We start from the raw sequence: 20,039 nt of genomic DNA, 5'->3' as shown, positions 1-20,039 counted from the left end.
TCCAATTAAACTATTGTATTGTATTGTATTATTGTATTAGCACATACACAGGGGCTAGGGACAAAAGGTCGAAAGACAGAATGTCGGAGAGACAAATGGTCGAAAAGGACAAAAGGTCATAAGGACAAAACGTCGAACGTTACAAAAGGTCAAATAAGACAAAAGTTCGAAAAGAGCAAAAAGTCGAATATGACAAAACGTCGAAATAGACAAAACCCTGTAACGAAGAGAATGAATGTTGCACAATATAAGTTTTATTCATTTCTCCATTTGAAAACGGAAATTGAGTGGCCACCCTGTGAAAAGTGAGAATGACCTCTTCGATCAAATGTCCTATTCGGCTAAATGACTCTTTCGGCTCAACGACCCTTTCGGCCAAATGACCCGTTTGGCCGAATGACCCTTTCGGCCTAATGACCCTTTCGACCAAATGACCCTTTCGGCCTAATGACGCATTCGGCCTAACGACCCTTTCGGCCAGATGACACTTTCGGCCAAACGACCCTTTCGGCCAAATAACCCTTCCAGACTAATGACCCTTTCGGCCTAATGACCCTTTCGACCAAATGACCCTTTCGGCCAGATGACACTTTCGGCCAAACGACCCTTTCGGCCAAATGACTTTCGGCCAGATGGGTTTCGGCATAATGGTTTGTTGGAAAAGTGCATAAATCTAACGTAATGTAACTAAAATATGCTTGATACACTTTTTTAAAGAAGCAGTGATAAACATCTCTCTACAAAACAAATATTGCTAAATTATTGATTAATTCTCGTGATGACCCAACTTTACATCATAGGCTAACATTTCCTCCAGTTACCTTACATCTTCTTCTCTGGAACAAAAAAAAATCAGAATTTAGGGTTCTTCTCAGTAATTCATGAGCTACAGTCTCAGGAAAAAATCTAGTCCTTAATATTTGCTTCATTATTTTTTGTTTTCGATTTGTACTTACAAGAAATCGAAAGTATAAAACATGGTCTTCTTTACAACTTAGTGTTCCATTCGTATTTTCATAGTTAAATGCAAAGCTTCTCTATTTCTATGCACTTCTATGACATCTTATGTGTCAAGCTCCATGGATGCACTATGTCCCACTTTCCGAGAAGTTGAGAATGCTTTGCAACTGAGAACATCCTAGACTGTACCGAGAACCGAACCCGCCATCTGTACAGCACTCAAAAAATTATTAAACACACGACGATTTTAATGTACAAACCAAGGAAGTGATTTAGCCATAGTTCATTTATTTAAATATTCTTACATCTCTGTCGTGTCACAAATTTGGAGTAGTTTGCTAAAAAGAATTCAACAGTGAATTCCAATCAGAAGGAGTCTTACATTGCGCGAAGCAATGCGTGAAAATGGCTAAAAATGGTCCAAAACATCAAGAGAGAAACGACAATGACGACGATCTCCGTCGGTTTCGACCTGTCCACATATCCAATCCACAAACTCCATCCACGTTCGCGAAGTTTTACCATCCGGAGCGATCAAACAACAACAATAACAACAGCTGCAGCTGAACCAGCGTCAAGCGGAGCAAGTCGGGGTGGATGCCAATGATGGAAATGATGTTGGCAGTATGGCAGCAGGCAACGTGTATAGTCAGCAAGGTGATGCTGGGCTTTTGATATTCACCAAAAATGCCTCGAACACATAATACGTATATAGGGAGAAATGGTCCAAAATGCACCCCTTAAGCTTCGAAGTTTAGTCCTATGTACACTCAAATGTAGAATCTACTTTGCGCGAGGATGAGTATCGATATTCAGTATGTAAGAGCGACGATAAATTGTCGATCCAATATGGTGAACGCTGTCTATCATGGCGTAGCGATTGAACGGATTTGGACGGATAACTAAGGACTGGACGCACTAGGTTGGCGACTTTGATTACCAAAATACCCGGGTGACGAGCTTGACGAACTGACTTGGCGAAATGTTATCTCAAAAATAGAAACGCAAATTGTTTTGTTTATTAAGTGTAGCCCTTTACGTAGAAATAAAACTAAATTAGATTATTAGAGCCTCAAAAATTGATAAATAAGATTTGAATCTGTTCGAACAATTCGCTCATGGATGCAGTATAAATAGTTCTACGAAAGATAATCTTAATTACTTTTGACCCATGAGTACGTTTTAGGCAATCTCACCTTATATAATAAAATAAAACGATATAAAAACGAAGAAAGAGGAATATAAAAATTTATTTACGCTCAACCACTTATAACAGCAGCAGCAGAAAGCTGCTGGAGAATAAGGAGATCACAAGAAGAATGTGGTTAATAAGAAATGGAAAACAGCACCATGGAAGAAGCAGACAAAATATAAGATAGGTGCTCATACTGAAGGAAGATGTTGAAGAAAAGATGTTCGCTCAAAGGAATGTTTTAAAGTTTTTTTTTTTTTTTTAATTTCTCATTCCATTCCTCTCTTGGTTTGTGCTGCCCGTGGTGCTCCTTCACCGTCGCATGTCGGAGCCTGGCCAAACCAAGGTGGAGTTTTAGGTTTATGGTTGACTTCTTTTTCATCATCTTTGTGCTTTCGAGTTGTGCTTTTTTCTGTTTTCAACTTTCTTCCTTCTGGACGATTGGCTTTATTGGCGCGCGAGCGTGAACTCGTGGAAACGCAACGCCGGGAGAAATGATCTCGATGTTCGTAGTGTATATGTGTAAAAAATGCCATGGCCAGCCAAATAAATTCTTCGAATTCCACTGGTATTGTACTAGGGTTTGGCTGGATCATAGGTATGTCACAAAATGATTGCTGTAAATGCAAATTTGAGGACTTTCGTCGAAGTGAACTACGGGAAACACAATGCTACAACTCTTCAATATCTATCAAAAGCCATATGATGTGCGTATGCCGTAAAGATATCTGTCTCGTTTTTAACTGATTTTCTTATAAGAGAAAAGTAATATCAAAACTCTTTCTCGTACTTGTCAGCTTGGTCAGCTGCTGTATGGCCTTTGTCGAAAATTTCCCAATAAATATATTCGTCAGACTTCGTCGCGTCATTGCCAGCACCTTACACCCCCCCCCCCCCCCTGGGTGGATACTGCCGTAACTATAGTAAGATAGTTTTACAGGTCAACTAATCGGTTGACAGGTAAAAACAAAGTACTACATGGTTGCAAGAAGGAAAAGCTGCATTTTTTTACCATGCGTTTCTCACTCGTTGATGTGACTCTCTGTGTCGTTGGTAGAAACAGTAGCTAAATTGGTTTGTTAATTTGGTATGTTTTCACTTATCACATATTTTACATTATGTTTTGCTATGGAATGGTATATGATAGGCATGGAATCAAATACTGCAATGTAACCATCTTTGTCTTGGCTTTTCAAATGTTCGCGATAAAAATTAGAATTAAAAAGCGTAATTAAGACATGAATTTCCACATTACGGAAAACAATCAAGTTTATTATTGAGAAAGATTTGATCACTCAAGTTTTTTATTGTGAAAGATTTGATCACTCAAGTTTCGATTGTTTTAAAAATTGCATGGCTTATCTTGTCTTGTTTTCATTTTTTTTACTGAATTAGTTTAAAAATAAGATAGGGTCACTATTTTGGTTCTGTGTCTTGTAATCATGTGTAGTCCGTGATGGTAATGAAATCGATGAAACGATGTTTTTCAATAGCAATCACGTATGATATCATAGGATCTAAATGATTGGTTGCCTCATCCATTGCTCGAGTAATATATTGACCTTTACTCATATGGGTATCATTGAAGTGTAAGAGGTACATGTGATTCGTATTAATAACTCTGGTCAGTACACCCATTTAGGCAAAATAATTCAAACTGCCATGCTTTTAGTGCGAAAACTTAAAGACAAACTCTTAACTTAGAATCATAATATGAAAGATATAGTTCGAGTGACAAGCTCTATGAATCGTTTTCTGCTTGAAATAAATTGTGAACATAACGGTACGTAGATACGCGGATAGCTGGATATCTTGATAGAAAAGAGGCCCCATAACACCCTCGGATGTAAAACCTTTGAATGAGTTTCCCCATGTTTATCGTGGTTTTCATAACCATATTGGAACCAAGACTAGTAGAGGAAAAAGCATTAGAATAATGAAAAATTGAGATTTTATGCAAATTATGTACAACTTTTGCAACGCATATGTACGAGGTATCACGCGCCTCCATATACATTTCCATACTCATTTCATTCATTCAGCTTACATCTAAACAGATAAAGGCTCCCCCAGACCTAAGCGATTTCATCGCCGCACACTGTGGCAGACCGCTGTATTCGTTGGACAAAACCTCTAGCACTCTCTGAATACGTTCTAGAGTTTTGGTGTCTTCAGCACACTATCGCGGGTGATTCTAAGCTTCATTTCGATAAATTTTATTCTTATCTAGATAAGTTAAAACTTACCTAGATAAGTGTTATCTTTTGATAGAAACGAGATAGAGCAAAACTTTCTTCTACAAAGTGGTTTGTTTTGACATTTTGGACTTATGCTCCATAGACACCTATGCTCTATAACCTTTGTAGATGGCGCTGTACGTTATTTCCTTGAAAACAGCGAATTGGTTTTCTTCTAGTTTTTTCGCGTTAAACTTCTGGTAAAAGTTTTTTGAGGTATAGTTTCAAAGGAGAATGATAATAAAGCTGATTGTGAGGTGTTACCAAGGATTTTAAAAGCTTTGAGTCAAATTTGGAACACACATTCTTCATATTAAGGAGACGACGATAGTGGGTTAAGGATGGAACAGGAGAGGGTATGGAGGAGTTGTATTGTTCAGTTATCGATCAACTCAGCACTTCATCGAAATCATGGTTTGCCCAGTGAAAATCAATGGTTAATGTGTTTCCTTCTAGATGGTGAATGTGATCCTTTCTTTAAAAATAGACGTTCTCCCGGAATAAGGCATCGGTGGATGTTTTTCTTTCTTTAGAAATAGACGTTTGCCTGGAATAAGGCGATGATGAAGTTTCAATAAGAATACACAATTATGCTTTTGACCAATTGGTTTATTCATTTTCCGATTGTGAAAAAACTGCGAATCAAACTGGCAACTCCGAGCAAGGCCGGGTACATACAGCTAGTATGAAATAAAAATGTAATTCGATCTATAAATATGTTTTATTGTCTTCGAATCATCTTTGATAGCTACTCATCGAGATTCCTAATCGCACAATATTCAGTGCTAGGTGTCTTTTGGCCCAAGGAGCCACTTTTAATTTTTAGATTTCTAATCATTTATAACGAAGAGAAAAATAAATTCTTTGAAGAACTATTCATGGGTTGAATACACTCATTGGCAGAAAAATAGATTCAGATTCCATACGTTCGGGGCTCGATTCCGCCGGAAATCCAATCAAAACTCAGTCATATGCTAAATTCTACAAAAGCAGGGCAAAAAATACCTCGGAAAAACCAGTAGACCGGAGACATATTTAGCACATATTCAGTTGATGGGCACTGTCTTCTGCCTACCACTGTTGTTGTTACTTTAGGTAACTAAGATTCAGATTGAAAAAAAAAATGAGGAAAGAACGGGCTTGAACTTGAAGAAAAGGAAAGGATTAGTCTTTAGTATAAAGCAATTTTACAACGGTGTCAGGCCATTAGGCCGAAGACCAATTGGCTGAAGGTCATTACGCTGAACGGTCATCAGCCCTGAAGGCCATTAGGCCGAATTGTCAAAAAATGAACAATGAGAAGTTCTTTCTACATCTTACCCTTTCTTTCTTCTCCCTTCTTGCATCTTCCTTCTTCTATCTGTCTTCTTTTTCCTTCTTATTCCTTTTTTTCTTTTTAGCTCTTCCTTTTCTCTTCTTCCTTCTTCTTTGTTACATACTTCTTCTCCCATTTTACTTCATTTCCTTTCTTCCTCTTTCCATCAGCTTTTCCACCTTCTTCGTTTTTCCTGCTGCCTTCTTCCTTCTTCTTTATTCCTTCTTCCTTCCTTTTCCCTTCTTCTATCTTCGTTCTTCCTTCTTTTTGCAACTTTCTTGCTCCTTCCCTCAGCCTTCACCCATATTTCTTCTTCCTTCTTTCTTCGTCCTTCTTCCTTTTTCTTTCTTCCTTCTTCCTTCTTACTTCTTCCTTCATTCTTCTTTCCTGTTCCTTCTACCATCTTTCTTCTTCCTTCTTCCTTCATTTTTCTTCTTTCTTCCGTTTTCTTCCTTCTTACTCTCGTCTTCCTTCATCTTTCTTTCTTCTATCTGCATTCTGTTTCTTCCTTCTTCCTCTGCCTTCTTCCTTCTTCCTTCTTCCTTCTTCCTCCTTCCGTCCGTCTTCCGTCTTCCTTCTTCCTTCCTCCTTTTCCCTTTTTTCTTCTTCCGTTCTACAACTTCGCACTACTCACTTCTCACTTCTGGCCTAATGACCATTCGGCCTTATGACCTTCGGCCTAATGACCCAGCATCTTCCGTCACTCAACAAGAGTCATCATCTAAACATCGATAGATTGAATTTCGGCTCACAAATTATTTTTCTTCACAGTTACCGAAAAATTCATGACAGCAAAATGTTATTGCTGCCATTTCGCGCCAAAATCGTCAGTGTGTCTAGTGTCACAATAAGTGAAGACATGTGAAGTGTCATGAGAAAAAAAAATGATTTTTGCAACATTCAGTCCATCACCACATCGTAGCCAGGATGTCCCGGGCACATTGTTTTCCATACTGCGTTTCAATGATGACAACGGGCTATGTCTATTGATGATGATGACGCCGCGCTTGTCACAGGCTCGGGTGTAAGTCAACATTCTTATTCAACTTTTTAGAAACAAAATTAAGTGTGAGTAAAAAGATAACGAGTTCTGACCAGAACAGTTCAAAATATCTATTATTATTATTATTTATTAGGCCGAAGTGGCCTGTGCGGTATATAAGAGTCTTCTTCATTCGGCTTGGTCCATGGCTACACATCGCCAACCACGCAGTCTACGGAGGGTCCGCAAGTCATCTTCCACCTGATCGATCCACCTTGCCCGCTGCGCAAATCGCCTTCTTGTTCCCGTCGGATCGTTGTCGAGAACCATTTTCACCGGGTTACTGTCCGACATTCTGGCTACGTGCCCGGCCCACCGTAGTCGTCCGATTTTCGCGGTGTGAACGATGGATGGTTTTCCCAGCAGCTCATGCAACTCGTGGTTCATTCACCTCCTCCACGTACCGTGCGCCATCTGCATCCCACCATAGATGGTACGCAGTACTTTCCTTTCGAAAACTCCAAGTGCGCTTTTTTTCCTCCACTAGCATCGTCCAGGTCTCGTGTCCGTAGAGAACTACCGGTCTAATGAGCGTTTTGTAGATTGACAGTTTGGTACGGCAGCGAACTCTATTCGATCGGAGCGTCTTGCGGAGTCCAAAGTACGTACGATTTCCAGCCACTATGCGTCTCCGAATTTCTCTGGTGGTATCATTTTCGGCAGTCACCAGTGAGCCCAAGTACACAAATTCTTCTACCACCTCGATTTCGTCACCACCGATGCCAACTCGCGGTGGGTGGCTCACATTGTCTTCTCTTGAACCTCTTCCTATCATGTAATTCGTCTTCGACGTATTGATGACAAGTCCGACAAGATCCGCTTGGCTTCTCTCTTCAGTCTGATGTAGGCTTCTTCCATCCTCTCAAAGTTGCGTGCCATAATATCTATGTCGTCGGCGAAGCCAAATAGCTGGACGGACTTATTGAAAATTGTACCACTCGTGTTAATCCCTGATCTTCGTATTACCCCTTCCAAAGCGATGTTGAATAGCAGACACGAAATACCATTTCCTTGCCGTAACCCTCTGCGGATTTCGAAGGGACTCGAGAATGCCCCTGAAACTCGAACTACATACATCATCCGATCCATCGTCGCTTTGATCAACCGTGTCAGTTTATCCGGAAATCCGTGTTCGTGCATTAGCTGCCATAGCTGGTCCCGATCGATTGTATCATATGCGGCTTTGAAGTCGATGAATAGATGATGTGGGGGCACGTTGTATTCGCGGCATTTCTGCAGTACTTGGTGAATGGCGAACACCTGGTCCGTGGTGGAGCATTCGCCCATAAAACCCGTCTGGAACTGCCTCACGAACTCTCTTGCAATTGGTACTAGTCGACGGCATAAAATTTGGGAGAGTACCTTGTAGGCGGCGTTCAGCAGTGTGATTGCGCGGTAGTTGCCACAATCCAGCTTATCGCCCTTTTGTAGATGGGACACACGACACCTTCCATCCACTCCTGCGGCAAAACTTCCTCCTACCAAATCTTGGTAATGACCCAGTGCAGCGCTCTAGCCAGTGCCTCACCACCGTGTTTAAATAGCTCTCCTGGTAGTTGGTCAACCCCAAGGGCTTTGTTGTTCTTCAGCCGGCCAATCTTCTCCTGGATTTCCTGGAGATCCGGAGCCGGTAAAATTATGTCCTGCGCGCGTTCTCCCAGGTCCATCACCATACCGCCAACTTCGTCTGCCACATCGCCATTCAGGTATTCTTCGTAGTGGTGCCGCCACCTTTGGATCACCTCACGCTCATTCGTAAGAAGGTTCCCGTTTATGTCCTTACACATATCAGGCTGTGGCAGGTGGCCCTTACGTGAACGGTTCAACTTCTCATAGAACTTTCGTGTATTATTAGCGCGATACAGTTGCTCCGTCTCTTCACGGTCTTGATCTTCCTGCTGGCGCTTCTCCTCCGGAAAATCGAGTTTTGTCTGTTCTGCGCCTGTTTATATCGTGCCTCGTTCGCCCTTGTGCGGTGTTGCAGCAATCTCGCCCATGCTGCATTCTTTTCTTCTACTAACTGCTCACATTCGCCGTCATACCAGTAGTTTCTCTGATCCGGGGACACCGTGCCAAGTGCAGCGGTTGCGGTGCTACCAATGGCGTATCGGATATCTCTCCAGCCATCTTCAAGAGACACTGCGCCTAGCTGCTCTTCCGTTGGGAGTGCCACTTCCAGCTGCTGCGCGTATTCTTGGGCTAGTCTACCGTCTTGTCGCCGCCCAATATTAATCCACGGCGTCCGACTTCGACGCGTGTTGTACACCGTCGAGAGTTTTGAGCGCAGGCATACCCCTAGCAGCACAATTCACGTTGATTTGGTTGATATAACTCATATATGACCAAATTTAGTCTTATATGAGTATAATAGACTGATTTACAACATGTGTGTTGCTCGGGCTGCAACGAGGTAGTGGTCGGATTCAATATTCGCACTGCGGTAAGTGCGGACGTTCGTGATGTCAGAGAAGAATTTATCGTCAATTAGAACGTGGCTGATTTGGTTTTCCGTTTCTTGGTTAGGTGATCTCCATGTGGCCTTGTGGATATTTTTGCGGGGAAAGAAGGTGCTTCGGACTACCATTCCGAGGAAGGCTGCGAAGTTTATGCATCGTTGGCCGTTATCATTCGATACGGTGTGCAGGTCCGATGACCGGTCTATACATTTCCTCCCTTCCTCCCTGTGCGATTATGTCACCGATGACGATTTTGAAGTCCCGCAGTGTGGGCAGTGCACGTTGATGATGCTAGAGTTGAAGAAACGGCCTTTTATCCTCAGCTTGCACACCCTTGCGTTGATTGGCTACCACCCAATCATACGACGGCGCATCTTACCCAGCACTATGAAGCCTGTCCCCAGCTCGTTGGTGGTGCCACAGCTTTGGTAGAAGGTAGCCACTAGATGCCCGCTTTTCCACACTTTCTGTCCTGTGCAGCAAACCTTCTGCAGCTCCACGACGTCGAAATTGCAGGCATGTAATTCATCGTAGATCATCCTGTCGCAACCTGAGAAACCTAGCGACTTGCAGTTCCATGTTCCAAGCTTCCAATCGTGATCCTTTATTCGTCGCCCGCTTAGTTTCTGGCTTAATCCACTTTTATGTATGGGCTGAGTTAATTTGTCCGTAGTTCAAAATATCGTCGAACGAATAAATCGACGAGCTCGGTGGTCTAGTGGCTATCGCTTCTGCCTTATAAGTAGGAGGTCGTGGGTTCAATTCCAGGCTCGTCTCTTTCCTACTTTGTATTTCTATCTTAGTTCTTTCTGTGTTTCGCGTTATACCAAAACGAATCCTACTGTTATAACCTTCCACACAATCCCAAAACCTCCCGTGGCACCTATGAGAGGTCATAGAGTTCTCTGCATCTTTCTAAAGTAGGTGTCCAACAAACCATCCTTCCCTTCCTCAGCATTCGCAAGGACGTGGCCAGGACAGATCTCGACTATTGGAGAGTCCATTGCTTTCATCTAAGAGTTAGTGATTAGTCCCAAATCAATATCTGTGGTAACGGATGAAAGTGATACTACTCTCATACAATAGTCTTGGCTTGTACCACCTACGAATTTGTGCGAATTGCTAAATGCTAATGCTAATGCTAAAGTTCAAAATATCGTCGAACGAATAAATTTCATCAATAATGACCATCTATAGATTTGAGAGAAAATTATCAAGTAATATAATTTTATACTCTTTTAATATTATTCAATGATTGTACAGAAACTCAAATAAACATTTTAATATTTTATAGTTTGTCAAAATTTATTGTATGGGTAAACATTGTTAGTTTTCTAAAATGGAATGAAAGTAAAAATGATACTTATAGTCTATTCAGATTACGAGCTATATAGCTTGACATATTTGAATTTTGACATCAAGATAATATCGAGTGATAAAGCTCGTCGTCTGAATAGGCTTTCAAAAAAGTGTTATATGCATTCTCAATATTTTAAAAGTTCTGTGGATTTTGTTCAGATTTTGGAACAAAATGCATTTTTTTTACTATTTCTGGCTTCTAATCCATCTCAAATCAATGCATTTAGGCTTCTGATTGTAATTTTTTAATTTAACTGGAAAAATTGTTATTTTCATTATTTTGTATTGATATTGTCATAGCATTATTCCAGAAACAAATATGTACAAGATACAATGATGAACAATGTCCAAATTTTGGAAGTCTGTAGTGGATTCATTCCAAATGGTTTGGACGTCTATATTGTAATCACAAACTGGTGTCCTAAACAACTTACCGTATATACATTTCCAGCGCTAGGCCTTCAATTGCTTTTTATTTGTGCTGTTTTTACTTCCCTAATGAACTTGCTTCGACACACTTTATAATGAACGAGAAAGGCATCATCACCGCTAGGTGGATTAACCTGCGTTTTTTTTTCTAATCAGCTCAAATTCTCGGAATACACTTAGAACACGAGACAAAAGCAAATGAACGTGATGAAGCAGAATCTATTTTTAATACCTCCATAGTAGGTACAGATATTTTTAGTAATTCAGCAACCAAAAATATTTCTGTGCTTCGAAAACAACCTATCGAACAAATTTTTGACCATGGTACCTTAGAGGCTTCTAGAGCCGGCTACAAAGTGACCAGTGGAATTTAAGAAAAATGTATACATAATACTGTATGTATAATTATAAGGCATTCGCTGATTTTTATACAAAATGGTCATGTTTGAGGACCAATATCTCGATTTCTAGCGATTAGATTGAGAACATATTTGGCATTCTAGCCTAAAATGACCAACATTTTCAATTAATGGTGGTTTTTTGAATACACATTAACTGAAAAGGCGCATTTAAGTCGGAAATTAAAAATTATAAAACCATCACTTTTATATGGCGCTCCATACAAGTGTAATGGCTTTATAATTATTTCCAACGTGCCTTTTCAGTAAACGTGTATAAAAACTTCATTAATTGATAATTTAAGTCATTTTGTGCTGGGATGCCAAATATGTCCTGAATCTAATCGCTAGAAATCGAGATTTTGGTCCTCGAACATGACCATTTTGTATGAAAATCAGCGAATGGCTTTTGATTATCTCCGGGGGTGTATCATCGACAAAACATTTTTAACTGATGGTTTAGGTGTCCGTTAACGAGGAAGCCCCCTCTGTTTTGTTCATCCGATGTTTGGAGTTGGACTACTCACTCGTTTTGCACTCGTCTTCTTAATTTTGTTCCATTTTTTGAAGAATTAAAGTTCGAGACACAAGAAAAGATATTTCGAAGGTTGACGCGAATTCCAAATCTGCTGCACAGTATCATCATCATCATCATCATCATCTTGCTATGTGCACTTCACCATCTCACCATTCACCGCTCGATGCATGCTGTTTGGGGTCTACGTGTAACGTGTACCCCGAAACATCCACAGTCACTTCGGATCTCGGCTGGAGAGATGAAATTTAAATAATATAATTATTTTTGAGAAGATAAGTACCTACCTTTTACCAGAGGCTGCTGTAACCGGTAGCTGAACGTCAGTCGAAGAGGTGCTTCACGTATTAATTTTAGTTTGTCCTTGCTCATTTGCATCATGTGCGTTCTGTCGCTTACGTGATGCTCCCGGATGATGGTTGAAATTCTTTGCAAGGAAATTATAGTTACAATGACATGGAAATGGAAATTACCGACATTCTCTTGTTGGCGCATGATTTCGAAAGTCTGTTGAGTATGGGATTGAAGCACTGTAGCCAGCAGTTTGTTAAATGTTTTTTTTTTCGGAGCTTCTGTATCTCAGTGCAGTGGTAAGAGGGCCGGACGCAAAATCTCGAATACCTATCTTCAAAGCACCCCAGCCAACAAATTGGTTCACATAATTAACTTTCAGTTCTGTTTAATGCACTCATATACGATGAATTTGGATTGTATAAAATGCATAGATTCCCTCTATGTGAACAAAAGTGGAGGCCATATACGTACAAATCAATATTATTGCATAACGAGATATAGGACGTATCCCGATTTCAATTGAATCTTTGAACAATCATGCTTGTTTTTATCAGAGATCGCACATGTTCAGTTATGAAGTTACATATTTGGCCTGTTACAACTTTCAAATCTAGAAGAGGCAAGAACAGTTCCAAATATGCATGCATAAAAATATATCAATTATATTAATATAAACTAACGTGTCATTGTATTTACAGCAAAAATATTTATTAGGACGGAACTGGATTCTATCATCATGTTAAAATGCTGTTAGTCGCTTATCAGTTGATGCATATATTTATGTTATAAATTTAACCTCTAGCTTCCAGTTTCGATCCATTGACCTTCTAGTTCATAGTCTAGATGCTATCCGTTCCTCCATTTGTACACAGCTGTTAAGCGATTATTTATACCTAATGATACTATTGCACCTGCAAATACAATTTGAAAAAGCATTGTATTGCATCTTGTACAACATCCTCAACAATGATTTCTTAAAGCAGCATATGCGATTTGATTGAGCACATATACAATTTCATGTTAACGTGTATATGATCTCTAAAAGGAGACATACAATACTGCTGATATATTTAAATTTTCCAAAAAGCTCATTTCCATAAACACGATATTACAGATTATTTTATAGATTATAAACATCGCTGCTATAATAAAACTAATTTAAAAAAAGCTTGTTTGAAGCCTACTAATAGTGCATTTTGCAGTACATAGTTGAATTTCATCTTAGCAGTTGTTATGCGAGAAAATTTCCAATAAGTGACTACAAGTGCTGTTTAATATCAAATTCTATATTTTAGAGTGCGTGTATGTATATGTTCAAAGGATATAAGGACAAGAAATTTATCGTTCAAATGCATGTTGATTAATTTAACTAATTTGTCGGATATTCGTCGCCTGTCTGTTCCATAAAAGGCATTCTAAAAAAGTTGTTCTATTAAATTGTGATGATAGACTACAAATGGTGGCATTACCCATGTGTGCGGAAACGCCTATGAGTACAGCTTTTTCGTTTTCATTTGTTTTCAATGACAAACGAGAGCATTTTCTAATAAAAATGTTTTACGACAGACTCAAAGAACACCAGAGTTGATGTTTGTATATTTGCAATCATTATTCCAAAAGACTATGCAATCAAATCTTAATGACAATGCAATTTCATATGCGCATATAAACAATTGTTCAATTATGCATGATATATGATTTCGTTGTGAGTTTAACTTAGCATATTTACAACTAATGATAAAGATTGCAATTAGATTGTATGTTTGCATTATATGTAACCTTTCTACAATTTTTTACAACTTCTGATAAATCTATATATGATTACGATTTGATCTGTTTATATATGTAACTTATTTTGTACATTCATATACGATTGCTGGTTTGCTGGGACATATGAAATATCTGCAAAATAGGTATTTGATTCAAAATGACTATCTTTTTGGACTGTCCAGCACATTTGTACAAGATTGGATTAGAATTGAACTGTTCACAAAACTAGCGCAAAACATTATATACGAGATTGCATGTGCTGTGCCATTTCGCTCTATATCATCTTATTAATAATATATTAGAAACAATTTTGTTGTAAACATAGTTTACTATTTGAGCGGTGCTTGAAAATGGCGATGATTCTAGCTTGTTGCGATCTTTTCCAATTGCAATTATTTTCAACACACCTAAACTAAACTCATATCAATTGATAAATGTTTTTCTACTTCAATTTTGTTGTTGTCTCTATTCCGCCGGAAGCTGGTCTCTAACTGCTTCAATATTGATAATCATTTAACTATTATCGATAATATAATTTAAAGCGAAACGGTATTTCGATAGAGTTGATGTTAGTCTATTATTTTCAAGTTTGAAAATAATAAATTTAAATTATCACTGTGATCACAGCACATCTTCGCTGTAAATTAGGGCCCTAATCGTTTTCGGTTATGACATGACATTACATTGTAACCACAAACCTCCACAACCTTTCGATGTTTCGATAAGCCGCGTAGTCATCGTCATCGCAACGCTCGTATTTCGTTCCGTTCGACCAGCAAAATGTAGATGCGATGCTGTGTACCTTCCCACATACCGAAAAAAGGCGCGCTTTTATGCTTGCATTGAGATTGTACTTTCCAGAAAGGCCAGGTCAAAGACCTGCCGGTTGTTGGTGGTGTGAGCTGACAGGGTTCCAAGCATCATCACGAAAGCACGAGCATGCCGTTTGCTTTTCTGTTTGTGCAAAAATGAACATTCTTTCCTCTTAGCGTACCTTCGGTACCTTCAGAACAGTGACGGGGTTTGGGATAAATGGTATGTGGATGGGCAACTCTTTTGAGATAATTTTAGATCATTGTTGAGACCTTTCGATATTTGTTTTTCTTGAAGTCTAAGCATATGAAAATTACTTAATTTTATTGACATTTGCTATTGAAATAGACATCCAAAGTTTTAAATTAACAATGAACATGTCATTTCCAGCTTCTCTCAGAATTATTATGGAACAGTAGTAGATGCAGAAATACGACTACACTACACTACACCAAAGCTTCTCAAACACTACCAGATTTTTCTAAAATATTTTTGTGTGACTATTGTTTATTGACAATGTATCAGGTTTTCCAAAATAAAAGCAAACGCAATAATTTGCATTTGGCAAGTGACAAAACCTTTGCATTAGAAAGTAATGAAAAACCAAAAAGATGTTGTTAAGAAAATTATTTTGAGCTTTTTAGTGGAATGTCTTCACTTGTCATAAGACGAGTTTGTACAATCCAATTGAATTCCACCACTTAATTGTATCTTGACAGATACGTATTTCGACTTCAACAGTAAGGCCGTCTTGAGTGTATCGTACCTGACTCGACTTCGAGTCGAGTCAAGTACGAGACACTGAAAATGGCCTTACTGTTGAGGTCGAAATACGTATCTGTCAAGATACAATTAAGTGGTGGAATTCAATTGGATTGTACAAACTCGTCTTATGACAAGCAAAAAGATGTTGTTGCTACTTTCCAGAAAAGCAATACATATCGTTACCTACTGGATGAATTAATTTGTGATTTTCATCTTATTTTAAATTGGTGGTCGCCAAAGTGCACCCACTTGGTCTTTTCTGTAGCAAATTTAACACCAGCATGTTGGATAACGTAAATTTCTTTGCATCCGTTGATAGTAATAAAGACTCATTGAACAATAATTGCTTTAGCTCTAGTTTTTCGATCTGGATACCATTTTGGGGATTTGATTATACAAACTTCAGACATAATATCTGCATATATTCCCACACTACTAACATCTCTCCTGGACAATGCTAAACCTGATATTATCCAGTATTTTTCGCTATCTATCGCAAACCATTACCTAAGGGAGGATATGCGGAACGAGGAAGGCTGCCTTGGTAAAGCGGGTAATACCAGTTGGAAGCTTGAGCTCTCGCGAGGATACCAACATGACGCTTCCCCATTATCTTTCTTAAATCGACACCTGATATTGAATACGTAAAAGTAGCCTCCTCATATGGGCAAGCAATGCCGAGGCAGCGAAAGAGAGAGAAACTGAGGGCTATTCAGATTGAACACACGATCTTCGACGGAAGGCAGCAGCAAGAGAGAAATTTTACACAACACCAGTGGCATGACAGGCGAAATAATGTTACCAACTAAGACAAGCAGGCCGGCTGCCCGGCCCTTGAAAGAACACGCGCTTGGCTTGGCCAGGTCAACACCAAATCGCGACCTGGCCATCAGTGACGACGACGCAACGCACATCCGAACATTCATTTCTACTACTTTTTCGTTTACCACACCCGCCCGTCGCGATTCGATCGTCTTGCTCGACGCGTTTCGTAGAGGAAACGGTTCTTATCGGAGCCGGAAAATCAAAGCAAAGGCCCCAGCATCCAAGAATGATGGCTGGCGATGCGAAATGGGTACGTGACTTGAGAGTGTAACATGTGATTGCTTTTAATTGAATAATCATAACTGGGGAAATAAAAAGATAAAAAAGGCAATCTGCGTATATTCTATATTCTATTGCAACTTGAAACAACGAATTATAAAATAGATATTTATGGAGCACTTCAATAGTTTTACTATATTTTCGTATAGAGCAAAACCTTACCTTACCTAAATTCGTTTGAGATCTATGATGTCGAAAATTCCTACCCGAAACATTATTGTCCAGGCTGTCGAAATCGCCATCTCCTTATTGGCATTCCTAAGCCTTTCTCGCTTGGCCTAAAATCTAAAAAAAAGGATTGGGAGGAGAATCCTGCCCAAAAAATTCAGCCGTTCTTGGCTATATGTTTCTTTATTGATAACAACCTCCGAAATTGATAATATTTACACAAGGAACGATTTCGAATCAGTGTCGTTTTATATTGTTATAAAAAATCAATCGTGTTCACTACTAAGGCCGATACAAATATTTAAAATCTATTTTGTCTCCCCCCCTCGTTTTTTTGCCAAAAAATATTATTTTGAGGGGGCAACAAAATAAAATTCGGATAATTTTGAGGATTTTCAAAACATTCTTTAACAAAACCGAGGAGTTTTTGATTTTTTTCATTTTTATATTAAATTTTGATTATGCTTTTCTGAAAAAGTAAGTTCAACGTCAAAAACAAATTATAATCTCATTTCTCCAACATTGTCTACGTGTCTCCCCCTGAGATGTGGCGTCTCACCCGGATTTGACTTTTTTACTCAAATATAAGTAGTACTGCTAGAGCTGTGGAACAATGAAATTGATCGTCATTCAACATCTCACCAACAACAACTGTCTTCGGACACTGGTGAATAGACTGTTCAATTTGTATGCGACTCGAAGAAATATCAGGCAACATCAGGGAGCATCGATCACCAAGCTATCACCACCAATATCCTCGCGAATTGTCCGTAACACCGAAAACGATTCAAAAAGCTCTAGTCACATCCCAGCTGAAGACTCAGTAAATTGAGAAGGCGAAGAAAAAAAAACAAAATCCAACGGAGCGGCGAACAAATCCTTATTGAATCGAACCTGAAATCACAAAAAATGAAAAAAAAAAGATATATAAAAAAATCCATGCAATCTAAAAAATCTAAAAATCTTAAAATCTGAAAATCTGAAAATCTAAAAATTTAAGAATCTAAGAATCTAAAAATCTAGAAATCTGAAAATCTAAAAATCTAAAAATTTAAAAACCTAAAAAACTAAAAATCTAAAAATCTAAAAATCTAAAAATCTAGAATCTAAAAATTAAAAAATCAAAAAATCTAAAAATTTTACAATCTAAAAATCTAAAAATCTAAAAATCTAAAAATCTAAAAATCTAAAAATCTAAAAATCTAAAAATCTAAAAATCTAAAAATCTAAAAATCTAAAAATCTAAAAATCCAAAAATCTAAAAATCTAAAAATCTAAAAATCTAAATATCTAAATATCTAAAAATCTAAATCCAAAACTCTAAAACTCTAAAAATCTAAAAACCTAAAAATCTAAAAATTTAAAAATCTAAAATCTAAAAATCTAAAAATCTAAAAACCTAAAAATCTAAAAATCTAAGCATCTAAAAATCTTAAAATCTAAGAAATTAAAAATCTAAAAATCTAAAAATCTAAAAATCAAAAAATCTAAAAATCTAAAAATCTAAAATCTAAAAATCTAAAAATCTAAAAATCTAAAAATCTAAAAATCTAAAAATCTAAAAATCTAAAAATCTAAAAATCTAAAAATCTAAAAATCTAAAAATCTAAAAATCTAAAAATCTAAAAATCTAGAAATCTAAAAATCTAAAAATCTAAAAATCTAAAAATCTTAAAATCTAAAAATCTGAAAATCTAAAGATCTAAAAATCTAAAAATTTAACAATCTAAAAATCTAAAAATCTAAAAATCTAAAAATCTAAAAATCTAAAAATCTAAAAATCTAAAAAATCTAAAAATCTAAAAACTTAAAAATCTAAAAATCTAAAAATCTAAAAATCTAAAAATCTAAAAATCTAAAAATCTAAAAATCTAAAAATCTAAAAATCTAAAAATCTAAAAATCTAAAAATCTAAAAATCTGAAAATCTAAAAATCTAAAAAAAAAATCTAAAAATCTAAAAATTTAACAATCCAAAAAATCTAAAAAATCTAAAAATCTAAAAATCTAAAAATCTTAAAATCTAAAAATCTAAAAATCTGAAAATCTAAAAATCTGAAAATCTGAAAATCTAAAAATCTAAAAATCTAGAAATCTAAAAATTTAAAAATCTAAAAATCTAAAAATCTAAAAATCTAAAAATCTAAAAATTTAAAAATCTAAAGATCTAAAAATCTAAAAATTTAAAAATCTAAAACTATGAAAATCTAAAAATCTAAAAATGTAAAAATCTAAAAATCCAAAAATCCAAAAATCCAAAAATCCAAAAATCTAGAAATCTAAAAATCTAAGAATCTAAAAATCTAAAAATCTAAAAGTCTAAACATCTAAAAATCTAAAAACATAAAAATTTAAAAATCTCAAAAACTAAAAATATAAAAATTTAAAAATCTAAAAATCCAAAAATTTAAAAATCTAAAAATCTAAAATTCTAAAAAATTCCAAAAATTTAAAAATTTTAAGATCCAAAAAACTAAAACTCTAAAAAAAATCTAAAAATCTAAAAATCTAAAAATTTAAAAATCTAAAAATCTAAAAATCTAAAAATCTAAATATTTAAAAATCTAAAAATCTGAAGCTCTAAAAATCTAAAAATCTAAAATTCCAAAAATTTAAAAATGTAAAAATCCTAAAGAGTAAAAATGTAAAAATCCTAAAATCCTTAAATCTGAAAATGAAATTAAATCTTAAAATCTGAACATCTTAAAATCTAGAAATCTAAAAAGCTACAAATCTAAAAATCATAAATCTTAAAATCTGAAAAATTTAACAATAAAATCTAAAAATCTAAAAATTTAACAATCTAAAAATCAAAAAATCTAAAAATCTAAAAATCTAAAAATTTAAAAATCTAAAAATCTTAAAATCTTAAAATCTAAAAATCTAAAAATCTAAAAATCTAAAAATCTAAAAATCTAAAGATCTAAAAATCTAAATATCTAAAAATCTAAAAATCTAAAAATCTAAAAATCTAAAAATCTAAAAATCTAAAAATCTTAAAATCTAAAAATCAAAAAATCTGAAACCTAAAAATCTAAAAATCAAAAAATCTAAAAATCTAAAAATCTAAAAATTTAAAAATCAAAGAATCAACAAAATCTAAAAATTTAAAAATCTAAAAATCTGAAGCTCTAAAAATCTAAAAATCTAAAATTCCAAAAATTTAAAAATCTAAATATCCTAAAGAGTAAAAATGTAAAAAT

This window comes from Armigeres subalbatus, chromosome 2 (assembly GCF_024139115.2).
Source record: "Armigeres subalbatus isolate Guangzhou_Male chromosome 2, GZ_Asu_2, whole genome shotgun sequence".
In the NCBI taxonomy this organism is placed as follows: Eukaryota; Metazoa; Arthropoda; class Insecta; order Diptera; family Culicidae; genus Armigeres; species Armigeres subalbatus.
The sequence above is the reverse complement of the archived record's forward strand: the minus strand, read 5'-3'. Positions refer to the sequence as shown.